This window comes from Salvelinus sp. IW2-2015, unplaced genomic scaffold, assembly GCF_002910315.2.
Source record: "Salvelinus sp. IW2-2015 unplaced genomic scaffold, ASM291031v2 Un_scaffold2136, whole genome shotgun sequence".
Classification (NCBI taxonomy): Eukaryota; Metazoa; Chordata; class Actinopteri; order Salmoniformes; family Salmonidae; genus Salvelinus; species Salvelinus sp. IW2-2015.
Window position 1 is genome coordinate 23,570 of NW_019943470.1, and position 21,367 is coordinate 44,936.

Below are 21,367 nucleotides of genomic sequence, written 5' to 3' on the forward strand. Positions count from 1 at the left end.
ATTTCTACCCCCCTCTTTCTCCTCCTGCAGTATTTCCCCATACCTCTATACCTGTATTACAGAAACAGACCGTTAACAGATAAACTGTTGTCTGATACAGTATGATGCACGAACAAACACAAGGGTTAAATTGCCTGCATCCCAAGCCTGGTTTCTTTGTTTAACTGTGTGTTCTAGTGAGTCAGATGTTTGTCTTTGACTGGAGGGGTATCATCTATATCTGTTTATCCTTACTGTCTGTAATGGATATGAATCACCAGCATCTTCCTGTGTTTATCAGCACTCTGCTCCTCTCTCATTTGTCTCTGCCYATCTCTACTTTCAYCCTGTCCATCCGACTGCAGCWGTTCAGCTCCAATCACCCCTGTTCAGTCTCCTGCAAGAGCAGAAAGCCCCGTTCTGTGCAGCTTGACCTTCCTTATGTATGTGAATCTCTATGGTTTGTTTGGGTATGTAGCCTACATGTAACTTACCTGAAATATCCCTGCTGCCCACAAAGGACTATGCCCAGTGAAACAGCTCAGATGTACCTGTCTTGATGACCTGTCAGTATTGTATAATTATTTTGCATTTCTATGCTAATATTCTCACCTGATTCACCAAGAGATTGATTACCCTTCATAGTGACTGATGAGGATCTCCTCCGCTGGCAGGGCGCAGTGGAGCATTGCCAGAAACTCCCCATCAGCATGAGGATTTCCAGTACAGTAGCAAGCCCCCCTGGGTCTCCCCGGGTTGACCCCTTCAAAACTCTCTAGTAGTGCCCCCATGAAGTGTGAGTTAAAGGCTGCCGGTCACAATTACACACTAGCGGCGCTCACACCCACATTGTCCTCTGTGATGATATGTGTGATAGATGATGAAACAGTAAGCCTTGGAACTACATAGGCATACACGTATATAGAGGACTCTGGCGGTGATATCATTGGCGCGTAAAGTTATAGTGCGTCATTGCAAATACTCCTAATTGAAACGTGTTTTCTGAGTCATCATATTCATTCTTTRTATTCGGGTTTATCTCACCACTTAATGACAGTGTATATTCCCACGTTATACCCTGTAAACTATATGATATATGGTTTTACTAAATTGKCAGAGAGTAAAGAGCATGAACTTGGTAGKMCTATATCGAAACATGCAGAGCAGGTTACATGTTCAATATKTTAAGATGCTTAAAATCTTAGCATTTTCGGTAAAAATGTATCAATATGGTAAAATGCTGCTCTCACCGTGAATGAGTACCAATTGGAAATGATGAATAAATTATTTGTGCGCAGCTCTYGGRGTTTTACGGTAAAAGGGTGGCTACTGAAACGTGGCTGGTTGAATTTGTGTCTATTTTGTTTGCAGCTCTGATCCGCTCCGTACAGCCCTATACAGTCATTGGTACAGCTCTGAGCAGCGCCAGCCGGACTGGACAGAACATACCGAAGCCAGTTCTCCGTGAAGAGCGAATCACCTCGGCGCGTTTGTCACAAATAAAACCACAMAGACAGAAGGTAGCATATTCTCCGTCGACACATGGAATTATTGTCAGGTGGCGTAGGTTGCATTTATTACCAATTCAGTTCGATAGTWGTGGCTTCTATCCATCCTGCCTGAAGGTCACAAGCGGAGCTGCTCAGCACCGACCGCCGCGCCCCTTCAGGACTTCGTCATCCAGGTAAATGTTTTGGAGCGTTAAATCGATTAACATGGTGTACATTGTGTGTATAACATGGTGTACATTATGTGTATATTGAGCAATTGTTTGAGGTGTTGCTTTTACCAAGTTGCATTGCTTGCAACATGGATGTTATTAGATGATTCTATAATGCTATTTTGTTTAAAAGCCTACTACAACTACAAAGTAAAGCCTATGTCAGCTTGTTTTAATTAATATGGAAGGAATATATTTTGGGAAAGTATGCTTGTTATTGTAAATGTATTTGTAGTATATATATATATATATTTTTTTACCATTATGCTTCTCCAATCGCCAATTGAACCCCAAATGCTTTAGCTTAGGCTACACGTAATAAGACTAACTGAAATATCCTCTTAGCCTATTCAAGATTATATTGCTATTTTTTACTATTGGCTATATACATTTATAGCATAAATAGTTGACGGGTATGGCTTTGGGCTGATAGTTTATCTTCTCTACATTGGATAAGACATATTGATTGAGAGTGGGCGATTGGCGGTAAGCAATGTACAAAAAAAAGCGCGTGCCCGCGTTGTGTGTGTGGATAAAGAGATATTTAACATTCATATTTTACAAACATATTATGGGTTGGTATTTATATAAAATAATGAGGGGTATTGCATCAATGGAATGAATTCATAATAGATCTAAATAATTCAGATTTAATTAATGTAGYCTACATGTGAAATTAACAAAATGCTGAGGCCTGTTATAACATTTTGGATTAATGGAAACACCAAGACTTAAAGTAAGCCTATGTAATTTGGTGACATTTAGCAAATTCCACTAAAGGTGTAATAACAACTCAATAATGTGGAGTTTCCTGGCACCTTGTAAATCCCAAGACAATTAGCCTAATTAAAGTGAAATAGTACCTTTTAGTTGTATTTTTCTCTTGCAGATAAACGGGCATGTTTCACCCGGCTAATGAAACCACGTCTCCTCTTATCTCGCTGGCCATAAACAAGTCCTCCAGAGCGGATAATTAATTAGCTTGATAAGTCTGTTCAACAGAATGCTAAATCTCTGGCAGGAGTGAGGTTCACAGTGGATGTTTTCTGCAGTAGTTATCTTTAGTAAACCGCTTTGAGATACAGATGACAGTACAAGTACTTGCTAACCTGTAGCCGGGAAATCAAATGATTCTCTTTCGATTATTCTATAGGCATAGTGGGCGTAAACATTGTATTGCGACTCCGTGTGGCGCGCGCAGGGGAGGAGGTATGTGGCCTAATGAACAATGACCATTTATTTTATAGGAAAATAGAAATCATGCAGTAGATTTCTGAGAGRACTTGTGGAGATGAGGGGCAACATGTCAGACATGGCCTCGTCAACTGGCCTTGCAGAGTTGYCTTGCGTCCTACGTGAAGTTCCACGGATCGTGCCTTGTCTCTGTGCACACACAGCTGTTTGTTGTGACACACGACACGCTGTCGGGATTTGTTTGCGTCATAGCTGAACTCCCGCTGGGAGAGTGATTATTGATGTGTTATGAATGATGCAGAGACATGATTATATTACAATGTTTGTATATCCTACTGTTGTGTGTGTGTGTGTGTGTGTGTGTGTGTGTGTGTGCGTGCATGGCTCAGCTGTCAGGTATAGAGACAGACTGTTTTTTCCAACGCTAACCCGGTGGGACACCAGCTGTATTGGAGCCACACTAAACAATAGTTACATTTCGAGAAGATCAACAATGAGGAGAGAAGTCAAGGCAATTCACCTGGAGCAGCGTTGCCGCAGAGACAAAGAGAACTTTCTAGAACTTTCTCTCCCGGCTGCTGCACACTGAATCATTCTATCAATTCCAGGCCTTGGCTGCCTGGCACAACTTGCATGCCAACCGGTGATGTCTTCAAGTGGGCATCAACACTTTGTTCTGCTCCAAAAAGTAAGAGGAGGGATGACAGGCAGGCCAGTGGATATCACACTACTTTAGCCAAWAGCCTCACCCACATCACCACCATTATCTCCTCCCTGCCATACTGAACATTAGGAGTATGGCACGGCACTCATGAATCTTCTTAGGATACATCTATGGCTGTGGATCTGCCTCCATTCACTCTTTCACTCAGGGTTCTCAACGACTATGGAATGGACTGGTCCGTGTTCATTGATTTATGTAACAGCATCCCTTCACATGATACGGTCTCTCTGACTCACCTCCCTCTCYCTCTTTCTGTCTCTCTCTGCCAGTGCTACCGTCATGGACCGCTCATTGGTGTTTAGCAGAGCTGGGTGTGTGTATATTAGAGTATGGCAGGTCCAGGGTCAGTGGTTCAGAGGGGTATTTTACAGTGATGTCTATGGTATTTTACAGTGAAATTTCATCACTTTGTTTCCAACTGTCTGCTGTTATTACAGACAGCCAAACGTGCAATTAAACTCAGACAGTGTGGGCTCTGGGATAGCCAGATAGCTCCCTCTGAACACACACACACACACACACACACCACACACACCACACACACACACACACACACACACACACACACACACACACACACACACCACACACACACAACACACACCACACACACACACACACACACACTGGATTGGGTTCGGGAGATTACAGGAGTAATGGGGAGGCACATCTCTGTCCTGTCCTCCCACTCCAACGGTCCATGTTTCCCACCCCCCTGGTCTTTTGGCAGAGGTGGTCATGTTGTGGGTCTGTGTTGGTGTGTATGCTGGCAGAGATGGCGTACACCGTACGTGTTCCCCTGAGGGTGAGGGCTGACTGTGCTGTGCTATGCTGCAGTGGGTTTAGTAGCGTTCTGTATGATCGATATGCTCCTGTCTTACTGTGAAATGAGTCAGAAAGGGCAATGTGGAGCCGGACGGCTGCTGTTGCTATGGCGGGAGAAAGAGTACACAGTTGCTATCAAGGGAAACAATGACTTTTGTGTCAATGTCACCACGGGCTGTACTGTTTTCTGGAGCTTTGGGCTGATTTTTTTCCACATATATTATCTGTGTAATATGTTTGTGTGGACATGCGTGTGTGGTATGAAAGAGAAAAGAAAAATATAGTATTTTTCTGTTCCTCTTTGTGTTGTTTTGAGAAGCTCTTTGTGTGGAGACGTGGTGTGTGTTTGAGAGAGAAAGCGTGTGTGTGGGAGAGGGAATATACTGTAAAGGACCACATAAATCATTCAGAACATTATGTGCTGTGCGATGAGGCGTGCAGGAGCTAAGCTATGTGCTTTACTGTAAGTTAGAGTGCATGGCATACTATACTGTACACATACTATACAGTATGTGTGGCAGTAACCAGCACCTGGAGACAGAGGGAGATGGATGGAGTTGAGAACGATGGGATTACATAGAGTAGGATGATAGATGGATGGAGGTTGAGAATGATGGGGATATATAGAGTAGGATGATAGATGGATGGAGGTTGAGAACGGGGGTTACATAGAGTAGGATGATAGATGGATGGAGGTTGAGAACGATGGGGATACATAGAGTAGGATGATAGATGGATGGAGGTTGAGAACGATGGGGTTACATAGAGTAGGATGATAGATGGATGGAGTTGAGAACGATGGGGTTACATAGAGTAGGATGATAGATGGATGGAGGTTGAGAACGATGGGGTTACATAGAGTAGGATGATAGATGGATGGAGGTTAGAACGATGGGGATACATAGAGTAGGATGATAGATGGATGGAGGTTGAGAACGATGGGGATACATAGAGTAGGATGATAGATGGATGGAGGTTGAGAAACGATGGGGATACATAGAGTAGGATGATAGATGGATGGAGGTTGAGAACGATGGGGATACATAGAGTAGGATGATAGATGGATGGAGGTTGAGAACAATGGGGTACATAGAGTAGGATGATAGATGGATGGAGGTTGAGAACGATGGGGATACATAGAGTAGGATGATAGATGGATGGAGGTGAGAACGATGGGATACATAGAGTAGGATGATAGATGGATGGAGTTGAGAACGATGGGGATACATAGAGTAGGATGATAGATGGATGGAGGTTGAGAACGATGGGTTACATAGAGTAGGATGATAGATGGATGGAGGTTGAGAACGATGGGGTTACATAGAGTAGGATGATAGATGGATGGAGGTTGAGAACGAATGGGGATACATAGAGTAGGATGATAGATGGATGGAGATTGAGAACGATGGGGATACATAGAGTAGGATGATAGATGGATGGAGGTTGAGAACGATGGGGATACATAGAGTAGGATGATAGATGGATGGAGGTAGAGAACAATGGGGATACATAGAGTAGGATGATAGATGGATGGAGGTTTAGAACGATGGGGATACATAGAGTAGGATGATAGATGGATGGAGGTTGAGACGATGGGGATACATAGAGTAGGATGATAGATGGATGGAGGTTGAGAACGATGGGGATATATAGAGTAGGATGATAGATGGATGGAGGTTGAGAACGATGGGGATACATATAGAGGATGATAGATGGATGGAGGTTGAGAACGATGGGTTACATAGAGTAGGATGATAGATGGATGGAGGTTGAGAACGATGGGGATACATAGAGTAGGATGATAGATGGAGGTTGAGAACGATGGGGATCCATAGAGTAGGATGATAGATGGATGGAGGTTGAGAACGATGGGGATACATAGAGTAGGATGATAGATGGATGGAGGTTGAGAATGATGGGGATACATAGAATAGGATGATAGATGGATGGAGGTTGAGAACGATGGGGATCCATAGAGTAGGATGATAGATGGATGGAGGTTGAGAACGATGGGGATACATAGAGTAGGATGATAGATGGATGGAGGTTGGGAACGATGGGGATCCATAGAGTAGGATGATAAGATGGATGGAGGTTGAAAACGATGGGGATCCATAGAGTAGGATGATAGATGGATGGAGGTTTGAGAACGATGGGGATACATAGAGTAGGATGATAGATGGATGGAGGTTGGGAACGATGGGGATCCATAGAGTAGGATGATAGATGGATGGAGGTTGAGAACGATGGGATATATAAGAGTAGGATGATAGATGGATGGAGGTTGAGAACGATGGGATATATAGAGTAGGATGATAGATGGATGCGGAGGAACGTTTCTGCCATAAAGTTCCCCCTTCCACACGTCCTGATGTGGAAGTCATCTGTTTGAATACAACGCCCCTTCAACAACAATATGAGCTACCATACCAACCCTTTCACATGCATGCACAGATATGATCAACATTAAACAGACTGCCAGCCACTTGAGTGGTGCAAGTGATTTAGCCTATAGATTGAACAGACGGACGGACATACAGACATATACTTTAGACGGACATGGTTGTGCAGTATGGTTCCAGTGTAGGCTAGCGGACTTGCTGTTCACTGTGGCTGCTGCTGCTGCATCTGGGGACTGGAGCTGGAGAGAGAGCAGGGCATTGTGGGAGTAGTCTGGTTCTGGTTGGTTGGCTCTGGCTCAGTCTCCAGCAGGCACCAGGGCCCAGCCCCGCTCTGACAGCAGAGAGAGAGAGAGAGAAGAGAGAGAGGGAAGGAGAAAGAGAGGCCGCTGTAATTTGCACCAGGGTCTGGCTGTCGCATTCCACATCTGTAAATTACAGAGTGTAGTGGCCTGCCTGCCTACCTGCCTGCCTGTCTGTCTGCTGAGCCGATAGAGCGTCCAGCTCTCTGCCACAATACCTTGTCTCCCCTTCCCTCCACTGGCTGAGCCTATCCAGACCCCCTCTCTCTCTCTCTCTCTCTCTCTCTCTCTCTGCGTGTGTGTGTGTTCCTCTTGCTATATCCATTTGTGACTCCCTCTCTGTGTGCATGACATTTCTCTCAATGCTTCCAGCATTTCCCTCCTCTCATTCTCTTTCTCGACCCTCTCTTCCTGTCTCCATCTCTGCCCCCCCCCCCCCCCTTCACCAGCTCTCTCTCGTGTCTGCCACTGTGTGGTCAGGCCTACTGGCAGGCAGAGCTGCGTTGCCTCTTGTTTTTTCCACATCACTTCCACAGCGTTTTTTCATGCTGTGATTTGGAGCGAAAGGCTCCCCTCCTCCACTCGCCTCCCCTGAGTCTGGGCTTCATTGATTTGTTTTGATTTCAGCAACTTCACTTCTCCACGGTGGCGGGTGCGGAGTCGGCCGCACCGAGACACACCGCAAGACCAGGGACGGCGCGACCATGCAGCAGCATAGCTGTTTCCTGCGTGTAGTATGACTAGCTTTCCCATGTCAGCTAACGAATGCACAGTACATCTGCAGGCTAACTCTGAAGCATTTTTAAGGGAAAGGGATTGTGCTACTGTAAAATGAAAAACATTTAGCATATGAATGGAAACATCATCACGGCTCAATTAAGTGTGAATGCGCATAAAAGGCAAGCAGAGGAAGTACATTTGTGTAGTTTAAATGGGTGTGTTTTCTTTAGGCTGGGGAAAGGAACATTTGTGAGTGTGTGGATTGGTGAATCTGTGAGTAAGAGTGAGAGCCTAGTCCCTTGTGTGTGTGTGCATGTCCTGTGTGCTCCCCCGGTGTGCCGCGTCCCCGGAGTGTGTCCCCATGTGTCCTCTGTGCGTGCCCGTGTCTGAGGCTGAGGCGGTGCTAATGGGATAGCTGTCTGGCCTGATGGATGAGGCCTGGCCAGGCTGAGATGGTGACCCTGTCGGGGGGTCTGTGGTGGTTGTCTGTGGAAGCCAGCCCGCCTGATGGAGCACTTGCTCTGATTGGGTGCTACCGAGCTCACAGGGACACAGGGACCACTCCGCACTCTCACCTCACTCATTCTCGCTGTCTTTCAGCTCTCTCTCCTCTTTCTCTCCATCTCTCTCTCTTCCTGACTCTCTCTCTTCCTGACTCTCTCTCTCTTCCTGACTCTCCCTCTCTCTCTTCCTGACACTCTTCTCTCTCTTCCTGACCACTCTCTCTCTCTCTCTTTCCTGACACACTCTCTCTCTCTCTCTCTCTTCCTGACACTCCTCTCTCTCTCTTTCCTGACACTCTCTCTCTCTCTCTCTCTCTTCCTGACTCTTTCTCTCTCTCTCTTCCTGACTCTCCTCTCCTTTCCTGACTCTCTCTCTCTTTTCCTGACTCTCTCTCTCTCTCTCTTTTCCTGACTCTCTCTCTCTCTCTCTCTCTCTTCCTGACTCTCTCTCTCTTCCTGACTTCTCTCTCTCTCTCTCTTTTTTCCTGATCTCTCTCTCTCTCTTCTCTCTCCTCTCTCTCTCTCTCTCTCTCTCTCTCTCTCTCTCTCTCTCTCTCTCCTCTTTTCCCGACTCTCTCTCTCTCTCTCTTTTCCTGACTTCTCTCTCTCTCTCTCTCTCTTTTCCTGACTCTCTCTCTCTCTCTTTTCCTGACTCTCTCTCTCTCTTTTCTCCTGACTCTCTCTCTCTCTTTTCCTGACTCTCTCTCTCTCTCTTCCTGACTCTCTCTCTCTCTCTTTTCCTGACTCTCTCTCTCTCTCTCTTCCTGACTCTCTCTCTCTCTCTCCTCTCTCTCTCTCTCTCTCTTTTCCTGACTCTCTCTCTCTCTTTCCTGACTCTCTCTCTCTCTCTCTCTTTCCTGACTCTCTCTCTCTCTCTCTCTCTTTTCCTGACTCTCTCTCTTCTCTCTCTCTTTTTCTGACTCTCTATCTTTTCCTGACTCTCTCTCTTTTCCTGACTCTCTCTCTGTCTCGCTCTCTTCGTGACTCTCTATCTCTCTCTCTTCCTGACTCTCTCTGTCTCTCATCCTGACACTCTCTCCATTTGACCCTGACCTTACTACTAGTATCTTCATTGATGGATGGCAGAATAGTGCCCAGTTCCCAGCAACTACCACTGTCCCACAGTTCAACAGTCTCTCTGACAGTGGATGTGATCAAAAGTGTTTTCCAGCAGAACGTTGCTGGAGATTCAGTGATGTTATGTGATTACCTCCAGTGCTTAAAAAAAAATACAAAAATGTAATGTTGTATTGTCACATACACTGGAAAGGTGCAGTGAAATGTGTTTTTTGCAGGGTAAACCATAGTAGTACCGCGCCCCTGGAGCAAATTAGTGTTAAGTGCCTTGCTCAAGGGCACATCGACAGATGTGTCACTTTGTCAGCTCAGGTGTTTGAACAGTGACCTTTCGGTTACTGGCTCAACGCTCTAACCGCCAGGCTACCTGCACTGTGTGACGGTCACAGAGGTACACCTGCTCTGTAAGGATGTCATCATCAGGAGTAATGTCAACTATATGGACATAGAGGATGTCATCATCAGGAGTAATGTCAACTATATGGACATAGAGGATGTCATCATCAGGAGTAATGTCAAACTATATGGACATAGAGGATGTCATCATCAGGAGTAATGTCAACTATATGGACATAGGATGTCATCATCAGGAGTAATATCAACTATATGGACATAGAGGATGTCATCATCAGGAGTAATGTCAATATATGGACATAGAGGATGTCATCATCAGGAGTAATGTCAACTATATGGACATAGAAGATGTCATCATCAGGAGTAATGTCAACTATATGGACATAGAGATGTCATCATCAGGAGTAATGTCAACTATATGGACATAGAGGATGTCATCATCAGGAGTAATGTCAACTATATGGACATAGAAGATGTCATCATCAGGAGTAATGTCAACTATATGGACATAGAGGATGTCATCATCAGGAGTAATGTCAACTATATGGACATAGAAGATGTCATCATCAGGAGTAATGTCAACTATATGGACATAGAAGATGTCATCATCAGGAGTAATGTCAACTATATGGACATAGAGGATGTCATCATCATGGAGTAATGTCAACTATGACATAGAAGATGTCATCATCAGGAGTAATGTCAACTATATGGACATAGAGGATGTCATCATCAGGAGTAATGTCAACTATATGGACATAGAAGATGTCATCATCAGGAGTAATGTCAACTATATGGACATAGAGGATGTCATCATCAGGAGTAATGTCAACTATATGTACATATCAGCTCCCTTTTTTACAGGCACTGAAGGGGAGGTTTACTATGATACTGGAATGATCTGTTCCACTTCTATCTGTCCATGCCTTTATCTGGATGGACGGATCCCACACTGCTGATCCAGGATCTGTGTCCTAGCTCAAGCCTTTGGGAAACTAGAGGACAAATACTGTTCCTGAATCAGAGCTTAGGTACTCTCAGCACATATCAGCCCAGAGGGACGTAGTTGTACTCTGAGCCTGGTTCATTCTTACGTCCTGTGTTCCTCCCTCAACGACTGAAGAGTGGATCTCCTGAGTGCTCTGAAGCATTTACAGAGGATCAGGCTCAACTTGAATCATTTATCCTGTTGACACAGAGATGCAGCCGTGTGTGTGTGGGGGGTATGTGTGTTGTGTGTGTGTGTGGGGAGGGGTGTGTTGTGTGGGGGGGGGGGGGTATGTGTTGGGATGGGGATATGTGTGTGTGGGGAGGGGGGATGTGTGTGTGTGTGGGTGGGGAGGGGTATGTGTGTGGGTGGGGGGATGTGTGTTGTGGGGGGATATGTGTGTTGTTGTTGTGGGGGGATGTGTGTGTGGAGGGGGATATGTGTGTGGTGTGTAGGGGGGGGGGGGTATGTGGTGTGGGAGGGGAGTATGTGTGTGTGGGAGGGATATGTGGGGGAGGGTATGTGTTGGGGGGTGTGTGGGGGGTATGTGTGGTGTGTGTGGTGTGGTGTGTGGGGGGTATTGTGTGGGGGGATGTGTGTGTGTCTTTGTGCTATGAATTGCACTCCACACACTTTAACTCCACAATGTTGTAGCTTTTCTTTCTTACAACTTTGTCTCTCATCTTTTCACCTCATGTATTCCCAGATTCCTTTCTGCGTGGTTCACGGCCCCCTGCCTGTCTGTCTGACTGTCATGTTTTGCAAGCGCCTCTCTAAATGTCTTTAACTATAGCCTTTTTCTGAGAGGAGGCAAGTTCAGCCCATCGTTTCAGGTAATTGTGTTTACGAGATTTTTGTTTTCTGTATCATTTTGGCTCTTCAAAGTACATTTTTTCCTTCCCCGCTCTCTGTCTCTGGCCTGTGTGTGTGTTTATTTAACCTTGATTTTAACAGGGATTTATGCTGTGTGTGTGTGTGTGTGTGTGTGTGTGTGTGTGCGTATGTGTCTGTCTGTGTCTGCCTCAAATTGTACCTTCCATCACAAACACGAGGGCGGCGCCATGCTCATAGTGCCCCCACCTTGTCATCTGTTAGACAACGTGACAGCAGATCTACAGTCTGGTGTGTTATCTGCAGTTCACATGAAGTTCACACTGAATTCACATTGTGTTCACATTAAACTTACATGTCAGCAGAATGGGGAAGCTGTGTGTTGCCCCGGGATGAGTAGAGGTTTTGATATGCCATTCTGTGCATTGAAATATTTAGATGCGTTTACAACAGATTTTTTCCTTCCCAAGAGGACAAGTGCCCTTTCTCTTAAATTCTCTATTGGACTTAGTATTTATTGTTGCCAAGTGGAGTCTTGGTTTTGTAGAGGTCAAGGGAGGTGATGTACCCTCATTTACACCATATGTGAGTTGGTTTCCTCATCATCTGTTGTGGAAACCTGATTTTCCAGACCTGCCACTCCGCTCTGCACTGCCGCTCTGCTGAGAGAAACACAACCTGTGTTCTACTGCCTGTGGAAAATATGTACTCTCTCTCTCTCTCAAATTGAAATTCAAGCTGCTTTATTGGCATGAAAAACATTGTGTCAATATTGCCAAAGCAACAATGTAAATCTCTCTCTCTCTCTCTCTCTCTCTCTCCACTTAGAAGCAGTCAGTGACATCACACCTCTCCTGACATCTTTCAAGGTCTCCATTTGTAGACATTCCTGTGTTGTTACACATGTCAGACTGCCAGCAAGACCGGAGAGTGTGTACTGTATGTCTGTGAGAGAGTAGATTTCTGGCAGTGATTGAGTGTATGTGTCTCATCAGCAGAAATACATTGAATATTGACTTTCAGGCAGTGAAGCTGAGCGGTTTGTAAACACATTGTATTGTAACAAGGGCGTGCTGTGTGTGTATCCATTTAGAGACAATGGATAACATGCCTCCATTGACCATCTAGAGAGCCATCCCCCTATAGAGCACCACAGATTAGCCTCTGTAGCAGTGTCATCACTCTGTAAACCCTGTCCTGTGATCTCTCACACACTGACCCGACTCCCTGCCTCTAAACAACTCTCTAAAAGAGAGGAAAAAAGAGAGAAGAAGTCAGGGCTGGTTCAGTGGCTCCATATTGACTTCCTGGTCTCCACGGTCTCACGGCAGGTAGCTTARTGGYTAGAGCGTTGGACTCTTAACCGAAAGGTTGCAAGATTGAATCCCCGAGCTGACAAGGTAAAAATCTGTCGTTCTGCCCCTGAACAAGGCAGTTAACCCACTGTTCCTAGGCCGTCATTGAAAATAAGAATTTGTTCTTAACTGACTTTGCCTAGTTAAATATAGGTAAAATTTAAAAAAAAAAATCTAATAAACATGAGCCAGACAGATCTGACGGCCCACAACACCCGTACAGCGGTCACCTCCCTCTCTCAATCCGTACGCTTAACACCAGTCTTTGTCTGCCAACAATGCTGGGATTTGGGGCTGGTCACCCGCTGGTGAGGTATGGAAATGTCTTTCTTCTCTGCCCGTCTCTGGCTCTGCCTCTGTCTCTTTCACCTCGCTAATGCTAATGTTTCATTCTCTGTTTGACTGGAAAATAGTCAGTGGAACTTCCAGAGGTCCAAACCTCTAAGGATCACCCATGATCCAGTCAGCTCTTTTCTTTGACAACTTCCAATATTTTTCCACTGTGCGACATTTTTGTAATATTGTATTTTTAGTTCTTGCGTCAGAGATGCTCACAGCTCATTAGCAGTGCTGAAGAGTCTTGCACCATGCGGTCAGCAGCACACCTTAGGGAATAGAGATGGACTGACAGGTAACGTTCTTGATGTTGGTTACTAGACAATTGACTTCTACCGTCCTGCTGTGTGTGGTGTGTGTGTGTGTGTGTGTGTGTGTGTGTGTGTGTGTGTGTGTGTGTGTGTGACTGCATGAGTGCTGATGTGCGTGCAATTTTATTTTTTATTTAACTAGGCAAGTCAGTTAAGAACAAATTCTTATTTACAACGACGGCCCAGGAATAGTAGGTTAACGGCCTTGTTCAGGGGCAGAACGACAGATTTTTACCTTGTCAGCTCAGGGATTCGATCTAGAAACCTGTCGGTTACTGGCCCAACGCTCTAACCACTAGGCTACCCGCCGCCCCAATGTGAATGTGTTGAGGCGTGTATTCTCTGATTAGCATCTACTGTTCGGATGCTAATCTGGCCTCATTACATTTCCTCTGCTGCTCTTTGGCTCTCGGGCTCTCGTTCTGTCTCCAAGGAAGTGTGTGTGCATGTCTATCTGTGCGTATCTATCTGTACAACGGATGTGCGTGGCTGACTGTGTGTGGCTGAGTGTTTTCCTGTGGAGGTACTGGTTGCGTGATTGGCCTTGTGATGGTTAGATATCCGTGTCATACCAGCCCGTGGAGATTGAGATGTTGAGAAAACACAAACTATACTGTATCTCTAACGTCTAGACATTACATCTGAAGGTATGCCCTCAGTACCCTGCCATTCACCATTACTCACCAGTCTGGCTGGCCTTGTCTAGCTGAGGGATGTTGCCCCAGACAGCCCTGAACCCCCAGACATGAACAGCTCTCACTCACTCACTCACTCACTCACTCACTCACTCACTCACTCACTCACTCACTCACTCACTCACTCACTCACTCACTCAATGTGTTGACATTTTAGTTAACTTCTTTGGGATAGGGGGCGGTATTTTGACGTCCGGATGAAAAGCGTGCCCAAAGTAAACTGCCTGCTACTCAGGCCCAGAAGCGGATTTCAATGGCTGGCACTTTTATAATAGGGCGAAATCGTGCCCGGTTGCAGTTCCTAGGGCTTCCACATGATGTCAACAGTCGTTAGAAAGAGTTTCAGGCTGGTTTTTGGAAAAATGAGCCAGAAATTGTCGTTTTTCTAGGTGGCTACCATTTTGTCTGTAGTGTTTCCAAGCTCTTGAATGAGGGCGCGTTCTTTGGTATTTTTCTCCGGTAAAGACAATAATGAATCTCAGTCTTAAATTTTATAGTTTATTTGCGTATTAGGGTACCTAAGGTTTGATTATAAACGTTGATTGACATGTTTGGATAAGTTTATTGGTAACGTTTGGGATTCATTTTGTATGCATTTTGAAGGAAGGAAACTGAGTGGATCATTGACTGAAGCGCGCCAGCTAAACTGAGTTTTTATAGATATAAATAAGGAGTTTATCGAACAAATGGACCACTTGTAATGTAACTGGGACCTTTTGGAGTGCCAACAGAAGAAGATCTTCAAAGGTAAGGCATATATTATATCGCTATTTCTGACTTTCGTGTCGCAACTCCCTGGTTGAAAATGATTTGTTATGCATTTGTGTGCTGGGCGCTGTCCTCAGATAATCGCATGGTTTGCTTTCGCCGTAAAGCCTTTTTGAAATCTGACACGGCGGCTGGATTAACAAAAAGTTAAGCTTTATTTTGATGTATTGCACTTGTGATTTCATGAAAGTAATATTTAKAGTAATTTAATTTGAGTTTGGCGCTCTGCAATTTCACCGGAAGTTGCAGTCGCTAGCGTSCCACTGATCTGCAAGAGGTTTTAATATAGATATGTAGCTACAACATAATAGAATGTGTGTAACACAAAAAGTATGCATGCTGATGATGTCAGGTCCAGGATATTGTGTGTCCTACTATGATCTCTCTGTGGCTCCGCTCGTCCTCTGTGTTTATTCTTAGTCCAGTACAAGATGATACAGTTAAGAGGCATTCCACACACACACACACACACACACACACACACACACACACACACACACACACACAAGCCTTCTCCCTTTTCTTCCTGTTCCTTTCCTCCCTTTCCCTCAAATTTACCTTCCATCACCAAACACGAGGGCGGCGCCATGCTCATAGTGCCCACCTCTGTCATCTGTTAGACAACGTGACAGCGCAGATCTACAGTCTGGTGAGTTATCTGCAGTTCACATGAAGTTCACACTGAATTCCATTGTGTTCACATTAAACTTACATGTCAGCAAGAATGGGGAAGCTGTGTGTTGCCCCGGGATGAGTAGAGGTTTTGATATGCCATTCTGTGCATTGAAATATTTAGATGCGTTTACACAGAGTTTTTTCCTTCCAAAGGGACAAGTCGCCTTTCTCTTAAATTCTCTATTGGACTTAGTATGTTATTGTTGCCAAAGTGGAGTCTTGGTTTGTAGAGGTCATAGGGAGGTGATGTACCCTTCATTTACCACCATATGTGAGTTGGTTTCCTCATCATCTGTTTGTGGAAACCTGATTTTCCAGACCTGCACTCGCTCTGCACTGCCCGCTGCTGAGAGAACAACACACCTGTGTTCTCTGCCTGTGTGGAAAATATGTACTCTCTCTCTCTCTCAAATTGAAATTCAAGCTGCTTTATTGGCATGAAAACAGATTTGTCAATATTGCAAAGCAACAATGTAAATCTCTCTCTCTCTCTCTCTTCTCTCTCTCTCTCTCTCTCCGCTTAGAAGCAGTCAGTGAATCACACCTTCCTGACATCTCTCAAGGTCTCCATTTGTAGACATTCCTGTGTTGTTACACATGTCAGAACTGCCAGCAGAATCTGGAGAGTGTGTACTGTATGTCTGTGAGAGAGTAGATTTTCTGGCAGTGATTGAGTGTATGTGTTCATCAGCAGAAATACATTGAATATTGACTTTCAGGCAGTGAAGCTGAGCGGTTTGTAAACACATTGTATTTGTAAAAAGGGCGTGCTGTGTGTGTATCCATTTAGAGACAATGGGATAACATTGTTCCTCCATTGACCATCTAGAGAGCCATCCCCCTATAGAGCACCACAGATTAACCTCTGTAGCAGTGTCATTCACTCTGTAAACCCTGTCCTGTGATCCTCTCACACACTGACCCGACTCCCCTCCATGCTCTAAACAACTCTCTAAAGAGAGGAAAAAAGAGAGAAGAAGTCAGGGCTGGTTCAGTGGCTCCATATTGACTTCCTGGTCTCCACGGTCTCACGGCAGGTAGCTTATGGTTAGAGCGTTGGACTCTTAAACCGAAAGGTTGCAAGATTGATCCCCGAGCTGACAAGGTAAAAATCGTCGTTTCTGCCCTGAACAAGGCAGTTAACCCATCTGTTCCTAGGCCGTCATTGAAAATAAGAATTTGTTCTTAACTGACTTTGCTAGTTAAATTTAGTCAAATTTTTTTACAAATCTAATAAAACTGAAGCCAGACAGAATCGAGACGGCCCACAACGCCTGCAACAGCAGTCACCTCCCTCTCTCATCGTACGCTTAACCACAGTCTTTGTCTGCCAACAATGCTGGGATTTTGGGGCTGGTCACCCGCTGGTGAGGTATGGCATGGTCTTTCTTCTCTGCCCGTCTCTCGGCTCTGCTCTGTCTCTTTTCACCCTCGCTAATGCTAATGTTTCATTCTCTGTTTGACTGGAAAAATAGTCAGTGGAACTTCAGAGGTCCAAACCTCTAAGGATCACACATGATCCAGTCAGCTCTTTTTCTTTGACAACTTCCAATATTTTCCACTGTGCGACATTTTTTTGTAATAATGTATTTTTAGTTCTATGCGTCAGAGATGCGCACAGCTCATTAGCAGTGCTGAAGAGTTCGTGCACCATGCGGTCAGCAGCACACCTTAGGGAATTGAGATGGACTGACAGGTAATTCTTGATTGTTGTTACTAGAAATTGATTCTACCGTCCTTGCGTTGTGTGTGTGTGTGTGTGTGTGTGTGTGTGTGTGTGTGTGTGTGTGTGTGTGTGACTGCATGGAGTGATGTGCCGTGCAATTTTATTTTTTATTTAACTAGGCAAGTCAGTTAAGAACAAATTCTTATTCTACAGACGACGCCCAGGAATAGTAGGGTTAACGGCCTTGTTCAGGGGCAGAACGACAGATTTTTACCTTGTCAGCTCAGGATTCGTCTAGAAACCTGTCGGCTTACTGGCCCAACGCTCTAACCACTAGGCTACCGCCGCCCCAATGTGAACTGTGTTGAGGCGTGTATTCTCTGATTAGCATCTTACTGTTCGGATGCTAATCTGGGCCTCATTACATTTCCTCTGCTGCTCTTTGGCTCTCGGGCTCTCGTTCTGTCTTCCAGGAAGTGTGTGTGCATGTCTATCTGTGCGTATCTATCTGTACAACGGATGTGCGTGCTGACTGTGGTGGCTGAGTTCTAAGTTTGTGCTGTGGCTGAGGGTACTTTTCCGTGGTTGTCTGTGGAATGTTGGTGATTGGCCTTGTGATGGTTAGATATCCGTTGTCATACAGCCCGTGGAGATTGAGATGTTGAGAAAACACAAACTATACTGTATCTCTAAGTCTAGGACATTACATCTGAAGGTATGCCCTCAGTACCCTTCCCATTTCACCATTACTCACCGATCTGGCTGGCTTGTCTAGCTAGAGATGTTGCCCCAGACAGCCCTGAACCCCCAGACATGAACAGCTCTCAGACTACTCACTACCACTCACTCACTCACTCACTCACTCACTCATCACTCACTCACTCACTCACTCACTCACTCACTCACTCACTACCACTCATGTGTTGACATTTTAGTTAACTTCTTTGGGATAGGGGGGGGTATTTTTACGTTCCGGATGAAAAGCGTGCCCAAAAGTAAACTGCCTGCACTCAGGCCCAGAAGCGGATTTCAATGGCTGGCACTTTTATAAAGGGCGAAATCGTGCCCGGTGTTGCAGTTCCTAGGGCTTCCACATGATGTCAACAGTCGTTAGAAAGAGTTTCAGGCTGGTTTTTGGAAAAAATGAGCCAGAATTCGTTTTTCTAGGTGGCCACCATTTTGTCTGTAGTGTTTCCAAGCTCTTGAATGAGCGGCGGTGCTTCTTGGTTATTTTTCTCCGGTAAAGACAATAATGAATCTCAGTCTTAAATTTTATAGTTTATTTGCGTATTAGGGTACTAAGGTTTTGATTATAAACGTTGATTTTACATGTTGGATAAGTTTATTGGTAACGTTTGGGATTCATTTTGTATGCATTTTGAAGGAAGGAAACTGAGTGGATCATTGACTGAAGCGCGCCAGCTAAACTGAGTTTTTATAGATATAAATAAGGAGTTTATCGAACAAATGGACCACTTGTAATGTAACTGGGACCTTTTGGGAGTGCCACAGAAGAAGATCTTCAAAGGTAAGGCATATATTATATCGCATTTCTGACTTTCCGTGTTCGGCAACTCCCTGGTTAGAAAAATTTGTTATGCATTTGTGTGCTGGGCGCTGTCCTCAGATAATCGCAGGGTTTGCTTTCGCGCGTAAGCCTTTTTGAAATCTGACACGGCGGCTGGATTAACAAAAATTTAAGCTTACTTTTGATGTATTGCACTTGTGATTTCCTGAAAGTAATATTTATAGTAATTTAATTTGAGTTTGGCGCTCTGCAATTTCACCGGAAGTTGCAGTCGCTAGCGTCCCACTGATCTGCAAGAGGTTTTAATATTAGATATGTAGCTACACAATAATAGGAAGTGTGTAACCAAAAGTATAGCATGCTGATGATGTCAGTCCAGGATAATTGTGTGTCCTACTATGATCTCTCTGTGCTCCGCGTCGTCCTCTGTGTTATATCTTAGTCCAGTAACAGAGATGATACAGTTAAGAGGCATTCCACACACACACACACACACACACACACACACACACACACACACACACACACACACACACACACAGCACACACACACACACACACTGAACACACACACACACAACACACACAACACACACACAGACACAGAGATAGTGTAAACCTTTCCTCCCTCTTTCTCTCTCTCCCACAGGTTCTTGCTGGCAGCTGTTTGTCTTTGATGTTTATTCACAGGAGTGTTGTTAAGGAGATCTGGGAGTTGGGGCCTGCTACCACTTTGTTAGAATTCCTCACTTCACCAAGGCAATTACACCAAAACTCAGCAACCTAATGATTTAAAGTCCCCAGAAAGCATTGCAGGCAGACTGCTAGGTTATGGCGTATTAAGTTTAAATCTATAAACTGTCTCTTAGATGACAGCAAATGCTCCTCTTCCTCTCAATTGCCCGAAGGGCTTTCGATTAATAAATATTGTATTTTGTTTTTCTTCAGTGATACCACATACTGAAGATGAGACGTTTTGTTTGTTAGAGACAGAGAGAGCGATTAGAGTGTTTTTGTGAGACGGTCATGCCACAGCCTTGTGATGGGCTCGTGGTGGGGGTATGTGAGGGGTGTGGGTGAAGAAGGGGGGAGAGAAGCTGCCTGGCTCCAATTTGGACTAGGGCTTGACCAAAGGCTCTGGATTGTGTTAGAAATTAGACACTGCTTCAGAGATCTAAGCCCTGTGTGCAGACGTCCGAATTCAGACACACACACGCACAAGCACACACACACCCACACCCTCAAGGCGGCCAGTCTCCCTGTAAGGTCTATGAGCTGTTCTGTTTTTGTCCCTGGTTTGGCAGATGGTATTCATTGAGTTGAATTGGGGAGAGAAAGAGGCTGATATATTTGACAGTGACTGAGGCAATGACTCTGAGGTGCAGTGTTCCCTAGACTTCTGCATAGTTACCCACTATGTTTAATAGCTGGTACGCGTGTGTGTATGCATGCAATGCGTGTGTGCAGCGTGTGTGTGTTTGTGAGTGTGTTGTGTGTGTCGCAGGCAGTGTGTGTGTGTGTGTGTGTGTGTGTGGTGTGTGTGTGTGTGTGTGTGTGTGTGTGTCGCCCCACATGCAGTGTGTGTGTGGGCCAGACCAGTTGTGGTGGGAGTGTTGGGGGACACAGGAGGGTGTTGGGCACCTTAATTGGGGAGGACGGGCTCGTGGTAATGGCTGGAGCGGAATCAGTGGGAATGGTATCAAAATACATCAACTTTTAGTTTCCAGGTGTTTTGATGCCATTCCATTTGCTCTGTTCCGGGTATTTATGATGAGCCTCCTGTGTTGAGGGGAGAGTTACACCTAGGGCAGACACGCAAGGGTGAAAAGAATAATGTAGCATAAAGCTCTTGTTAGCTCTACCTCCCTCCTGTGGACCCCTGCGCTTTCTCCCTTTCTCTTCCTCTCTCTTTTCGCCATCATCTTTTTCCAGTTTATTGCTTCTCCTATTTCTAACTGCATTTCCCCCCCCCCCCCCCCCCCCCCACCACTTCTCTCGCTTGAGTCGGTCAAGCAAACTGTTCATTTTTGCCAGTAGCGCAGAATTCCAATATTCTCAAGGGTCAGCAAGTAGATATTGAGCAGCTTTAATAAACATCTCTGTATTTATTAAGGCTGGAGCTTTTTGTCTCAATGGGTGCTTTGTGAGCTCTTCATATCAGTTCAGTGGAACTCCATTCTCTAAGTTTCTTGTCGCGTTACATGTAGTGTAAATAGAAATGCAATTCAGACAGTCAAATGAAAGGACAGACAGATCCCAGGATTAAGTGTTCACACAGATTAGTATTGTGCTCGTTTATACTGAGCTACTGTATAACTCGTTGCAGAACAGGAATCTTTAGACAGAATGAGTGTGTTCCAAACAGACATTGTGGTTGTGTGTGTGTGTGTGTGGTGGTGTTTGACGTGTGTTGTGTG

General features: G+C 45.0%; 1 protein-coding gene across 1 annotated transcript in view; it reads left to right on the forward strand.

The window, feature by feature from the left end:
- Positions 1 to 1,348: 1,348 nt before the first annotated feature.
- The window catches only part of LOC112073065 (docking protein 4-like), a 71,803-nt gene continuing 51,784 nt past the window's right edge, over positions 1,349 to 21,367 (forward strand). The window contains exon 1 of the mRNA XM_024140429.2: positions 1,349 to 1,663. The gene's annotated coding sequence lies outside the window, so the exon portion shown is untranslated. The remainder of the gene's footprint in view (positions 1,664 to 21,367) is intronic.